The sequence below is a fragment of the Corvus brachyrhynchos genome, unplaced genomic scaffold, assembly GCF_000691975.1.
Source record: "Corvus brachyrhynchos isolate BGI_N302 unplaced genomic scaffold, ASM69197v1 scaffold467, whole genome shotgun sequence".
NCBI lineage: Eukaryota > Metazoa > Chordata > Aves > Passeriformes > Corvidae > Corvus > Corvus brachyrhynchos.
Window position 1 is genome coordinate 2,003,713 of NW_008239309.1, and position 6,730 is coordinate 2,010,442.

The 6,730-nt window shown below is 45.2% G+C and overlaps 1 long non-coding RNA gene across 1 annotated transcript in view; it reads right to left on the reverse strand.

Moving 5' to 3' along the window:
- Positions 1 to 1,141, reverse strand: part of LOC108448296 — a 14,575-nt gene extending 13,434 nt beyond the window's left edge. The window contains exon 1 of the long non-coding RNA XR_001864145.1: positions 705 to 1,141. This is a non-coding gene — a long non-coding RNA (uncharacterized LOC108448296). The remainder of the gene's footprint in view (positions 1 to 704) is intronic.
- Positions 1,142 to 6,730: the final 5,589 nt, after the last annotated feature.

The window sequence follows — 6,730 nt, forward strand, 5'->3', positions numbered from 1 at the left end:
AAAAAATATGGCAATGCAGCCAAGGAAAAGCAAAAGCACAGCATTAAAAACAAGCATAAGCGTATTTTTTTTCCTACTGTCTCACACAACATACAACCAGAGGGCATTTCATGTCTTTATATTCTCTCAACAGCACAAACATATTCTGCATATAAAACCGTGGGGAGAAATTACTATAGAGAAACTCCACAGAGTCCTACACTAGCCTACCACGTGGCTTTTTGATCTGCAAAAGGGGCTTTTCCCACCATCACACAGCACAAGCCATCAGATGCAGAATTAGTGGCCCAAGCCCCAGCTGTTCCTACTCATGAGAACAGGATTTGGGCTCTGCACATGTTACTGCACAGGCTGAAGCACCCCGGCAAAGCACCACTCCCATACAGCTGAGCTATATAAAGGAGCCTTGTATCTTGTGCAACTCAGAACAAAAATAAGCTTTTGCTGACAAATGCCGCCATGATTTTTTTGTTGTTGCAGAATAGAGATTAGCTCAGTTGGTTAAAGCATGGTGCTAATAGCACCAAGATTGCAGGTTCAAGATGGGCCATTCCCTCAAGAGCTGTGGGTCCCTTCCAAATCAGAATATTCTGTGACCCATGATCTCTATCAGTGAAGTGCTAAATAATGTTTTGACAGCAATGTTAAAGGACAGTTTTAAACCAACTCACAGGTTTTCTAGGACTAGAAATAGAAAAAATTACCTGCAGTTTATTTTACCCATAGCTTATTTTCTCAGTCTACCAGTTCCTGAGAAGCATCGCGTTGATACTGCTGGTCTAAGCTGTAGCACTTGAGACGTTCCCAGACACTTCACTGATAAAGATGCTGATCATCTCAGACATAATTAATGCTGACAACAAATTGGTAGGATTGCCACAGACTTGCTGCCGTACCGTCCCATGGCTAGCACGTTGTCCTGGTACCGTGCAAACTGCTGCCTGCCCCGAGCGGACAGATGGGAGTCCGATTGCAGCGTGGGGGAAGCTGGCGAAGCACCTGCTCATGTTCGCCTGGCTCCCTGATGGCAAGGTGTGCGAAGGAGGTAGGATAAAGCAGAGGGACTCCACGTGGAGGAAGAGAGTTTATTGCACGGTAAGAAACTCATGAGGAAAGACAAACTACATGGCCAGGTGGGGCAGTTTTGTACCCCAACAAACAGGCATGGAAAACACAAAGTAACCAATGATATACCAGCCAGGGGATGTCATTAGGGCGGGGAGAAGGGGTTACAGCAAATGGGAAATGGGGTAGGTGGGGAGGACTAACAGAAACCAATCAGCTACCAAAGAACCTAGAGAAGAACCTAGATCACTCTGGGGAAGTGGCCGGGTATGAGAAATACGAGGAAAGGAAGCTGCGGCTAAAGGTAAGGCACAGATTTATGTATTTTTCACAGCATTAGGAATGCTCAAGACTTTTGGGGCTGGCCCTGGGGTTGGTCATGGTTCACTGCAAGAGACTGCTGAAAGATATAGCTCAGGAGCCTGGAGCTGGCACAAGGGACAGAGACATTGCTCCCCCAGAGTGGCTGGAGCAAGAGCTAAAACAACATTTCACTAATGAATTAACACCTTTTTGCCTTTCAGGAAATGCAATTGTCTGCTCTCGGGGGTCTCTCACCCAAAGACAGAGAGTGATTACTGCACCTTGCAGGACAGCCCTCAGAAAATCTTGCCTTGGACCCATGTGATCCCTGGGAAGCAAGGCTGGCTGAGCACACAGTGAAGCTGGAGTAAAGCATGCGATTGGGCTGAAGCATTTAACATGCATCCCTTCATGAAACACATGTGGGGAAAAAACCCTCTCATGAACATGCAGGCTTCTCAAAATTGTAAAAGACCGTCTATGCTAAAAAGCCAAATGTGTCCTGGGCTGCATCCAAAGCAGTGTGGGCAGCAGGGTCTGGGAGGGGACTCTGCCCCTCTGCTCTGCTCTGCTGAGACCCCACCTGCAGTGCTGCATCCAGCTCTGGGACCTCCAGGATAAAAGGTTATGGATCTGTTTGACTGAGTCCTGAGAAGGGCCATGAAGATGATCAGAGTGATGGAGCACCTCTTCTAGGAGGACAGACTGAGAGACTTGGGGTTGTTCAGCCTTGAGGAGAACAGGCTCTGAGGACAACTAACAGCTATCCAGTACCTAAAGAGGGCTACAAGAGAGCTGGAGAGGGACTTTTTACAAGGGGAGGAAGTGACAGGACAAGGGGGAATGGCATCAAACTGGAAGAGGTAGATTAGATATTACGAAGAAAGTCTTTATGGTGAGTGTGGTGAGACACTAGAACAGGTTGCCCAGGGAAGTTGTGGATATCCCATCCCTGGTGGTATTCAAGGCCAGGCTGGATGGAGGTTTGAGCAACCTGGTCTAGTGGAAGATGTCCCTGTCCATGGTGGGGGATTGGAACAAGGTGATCTCTAAGGTCCCTGCCAACCCAAGCCCTTTTAGGATTCTATGCAATTATTTTTCTGCAGATTATAAAATCAGATAGGGTCAGTGAGCAGTACAGAATTATTAAAAAGGTACACTGAAGATGGTAATTATATGTATGAAAAGATATATTTCTGTCTGTATGTGTCTCATAGCTCTGATTTCCTCCCCACTGCTTGTGGTAATTACACACACATAGCAAGATGCAGAGCTCAAGGAAAGCTGTATTTGTTCACACTACTGCCTGTTGAGTATGGTTTTGCAGTTTTTTTGTATTAGTGTCTGACAAACAGTGTTGCAATTGCCAAGGATTCTGGTGACAGCAGCAGAATAGTTTTGCAATGTCACTCAGTGTGGCCAGGAATGGTTTTAATCTCACGGACGAGCATTTAACTTATGCAGTGCCCTTTGAATCAATGTACTCAGTACACACATTAATAATTAATATTGAAGTGCAATATAAAAATGTGACAATGCTGCACATTTAATCCAATATAGTTACACCAAAGCTGAATTTGGCCCACTGTATTGACTTACAATTAACAACAGAGGCACAATTAAAAACAGGAGCTGAGAGAAAAAAGAAACTAAATATGTTGCTGTGGGGAAAATATACCCTACAACTGAAAAAATAACTTTATGAAAGAATAGATTAAAACCTGAAATACAAAACATTTATTTCTCTGTAAACTTAGCATTTGGAAAGTGTTTGTGCAATGCTATGGCAGTATTTCCCTTATAGATATATGTTGAAGAAGAAAGGCAAAAACAAGCTTGTGGTACGGTGGCGTGAATCTCAGCAATAACCAGGTTCACTGCACAGAAGTACATGCAGCAGTTTGGGGTCTTTTGTTTTAATAAGCCCTCTGAAGCTGGAATTTTCACAAGTGCTTTTAAATTAGCTCTGCACCCTCTTTGTTGTATGAGGACAGCCTGTGTGTGCATCTATTACCCACATGATGAATGTCAAAGAAGGCAGAATGCAAATTCAAGCTGCAGCCAATTAAAACTGGACTGGAAGACGTGCCAGGGGACTGTGGAGCAGCTGCAGCTCCCTGCTAGTTACTGGCAAACCCGTGGTCTGTGCTTTCAGTTGCAGACTCACACACATCCCCCACCCCAACAAGTCCCAAAGCAAACACAACCATGCACTCAGGGTTTGCCTTGCCAGGCTCCACCAAGGACCTGGTTTGTCAAATGCTGCATTTGGAGGGAGTGCAGACCCCCAGCACAGCTGAAGTATGAGATCATTTATGGACAAGATGGTCCCAAACAAGGACTGCTCACCACTTGCTTGGATGCATAGCTCTGGGAGAAAAATCATGTAAAAAACCAGCTTGTACTGAGGCAAAACAAAATCAAGCAACTCAAACCATCTGAAGCACCTTAGAGTTCATGTGGGCATCTTTATCTTCTTGAACCCTGTAATCCTGTCATCGACCTCCTGCATCACCACTCACCTTCACTTTCATGCTTAATACTTGCAAGTAGGGTCTGTTTTGACACAGTGAGTTACTGGGAGACAGAAGGCTTTGCCCCGGTCAAGAAATTGAATAGTCATATCTCTCAGCTATAATACAGTTTACTTCCCACAAATGTAATAATACCTCCATGTAAAATTATACGTACAAGCTTCCAATATTATATTTCCTTACCCTATTCCCAGGCATCATGTAATATTTGCAACCTCAAAGATATAAAACATTCCAGCTGCTCCAAAATTTTCATAAGTTAAATCACAAAAGTCACTGTGGTCTTTACATTTTGTTCTGGAGCTTTTAGAGACACTGAACTATACACAGGCAAGAGCAGAATTGCAGAACAGAGGAACAGCAAACATGAACTAATCACTCTAAGACAGCACAGTAAGCAGAAATTTATTTCAAGACCGGTTTAATCAAGACAAAAGATCCCTGCTCCAGATCAAGATGGCATTTTACATTTGGATCACATTAGGCGGAGGAAGAAACCTTTAGAGAATAAACAAACCTTTCCCTATGGATATTTCATATCAGGATCTCTTCTACACCTACAATGGTCCAAGTTGTGCTACACAGCTGGCTTTTCTGAGAAAGGAAATACCATTGGACAAACAGTCGGAGGCATCCAGGGGAACCCTGGTACTTTTAAGTTCAGATTTCGTGCCCCTGCTTTATGATTCAATGTTCCCAGGAAACAGGCTAGTGATGTGGGAACCTTGTGGCACAGAAGCACTGATGTCTCATGTTCAGTGAAAGCTGTGAAACTAAAATTTGCATCTCCTTTGCTAACAGCAGCCAAGAGGAATTAGGTACAAATGGATAACGGTATGCTTAACTCTTACTGGAAGCTAATATGTCATTGCTGTTTGCTTATACAAGCAAACAGCTTCCTAAAAGACCATCACACGCTCACATCTATATATCCAGCTCCAAAAAAAGTTTCTGCACATTTGTAATGATGGGCATTGCTCCTGTACAGGTGGTAGTAGTAAGTCAATTAAAGGAGTACTGACACCGGGGCCAAATAAAGAAGCCAGAAGTAGAAGTTGGAGGCTGCTGAGAAGGGATAGTGAGCAGACGATGAGACCTGCCTTTCTGTAGGCTACCAGTGGGAGCAAGAGGAGTTACCCATTGCCTCAGACACATTTCAACAAAAGTACTGCTTTCTCTATCCTTCATGAAGCTTTGAAATTTCCCTTGCTCAGGAGTGAGCATTGTTTTTTGGGTGGACCATGGTGGTGCCATGGGTGGTGCCCCAGCACAGGTTTCTCCCATCTGTGGCCTATCCTAACTGAAATGGAGGATCAGAGAGTTCACAATGAGATATGAGCAAAACCAGAAGAGATCTTTTGTTCACCAATGCACACCTGCAAGGCCAAGGCTTCAATTTACTCAGTACTCTGAGTGGATGCTCCTGGGGTAGAGGAATGTTATTTTTTATCATCTTCAATAATAATGTTTCACTGCAATCTCCACAGGTTTCAGCATTGATTTGGCTGTAAAAGTAAAGACACTGTCTGGCCCTGCTCTAGTCCCACAGTTTCTCTGCAATTTAAGGACTCTGCTGTGTGGCTTCCAGTGCAGTCCCTTGCTGGAACCAGCAGCAGCAGGCCTGGGACCATCATGGCATGATTCTGGGGCTGCTAGAGGAAGGAGGAAGTGAATGACATAAGGGCCTCTTGACACAAGGATGTTCAGTCAGCAGCTAGAGCACAAAGTTAGTACATGGCTGTAGAGCCATGGAAAGCATTTTATGCATTGTCTGTATGAAAACTGTATGGCTATTTTCCCAACCCAAAAGCTGTTTTTATGACTTTTGCAGCTCCATAATGCCACACAAATAATGCATTCATCCTGGGTGTGCTGGTTTTGTCTGGGGTGGAGTTACTTTCCTTCACAGGGGCTAGCATAAGGCTGTGTTTTGGTCTTGTGGTGAAAGCAGGTTGAGAATATAGAATATTTTTGTTGTTACTGAACAGTGCTCAGCCTGCTCAGCAGGCTTTTCTGCTTTTTGTACTGCCAATCTGGCAAAGAAGTTGGGGGTGCTTGGGATGCTGGGAAGAAGCACAGCCAGGATAGGTGACCCAGACTGACCAAAGGGATACTCCAGACACTGTGGCATCAAGCTCAGTGTATAAAGTGGGGAGAAGAATGTTGAGGTGACTGAGCCAGCAATTGTGATGGCTGAGGGACTAAGGAGCCCTGAAATAGCAGAGGCCTGATGCAAGCCACTGTGTCTGGGAGAGGACCAGTGCTGCGCCTCCCCGAGTGTCTGCTGCTGATCTGAAAACCTCTGGAGTCCCAGTCCATGGTTGGCAACCCTCACGAGGGGCTGTAGAGCCACCACGCAAACACCCACAGACCCAAGAACGATGGCAGGCCCAAATGCAAGTGGCTATGTCCAAGCGTGTACACCAAAGACACAGAGGGGTCTTTCGTATGGGTTCTGAAGTGTTTATTCCAGCAGAGGGTCCAGGGACAAAAGATGTTGACAAGGCAGGGTCCAGGGGTCTTACAGGGGTGCAATTAACCAATCCAGTTTAGGCAAAGGGGAGGAGAGAATACAAACAGACCAAGCAGAGACATGGTGGGAGGGAGCAGGGAGGGGGGGACCAACGGGGTATCGAACAACAAAGAACTTTCTAGAACCTATACCTATTTAACAGGATACTACATATTCAAAGAGTCATACACAGAACAGGGTGGGGAAATGATGAATCAATCGTGACTAAGTAGTTAACACAAGGGTCTGTGGGTGCTCACCTTAACCGCCAAGGGAGATACCAAACCTCTGAGCTGGCCCACCATGAGTTTACTGC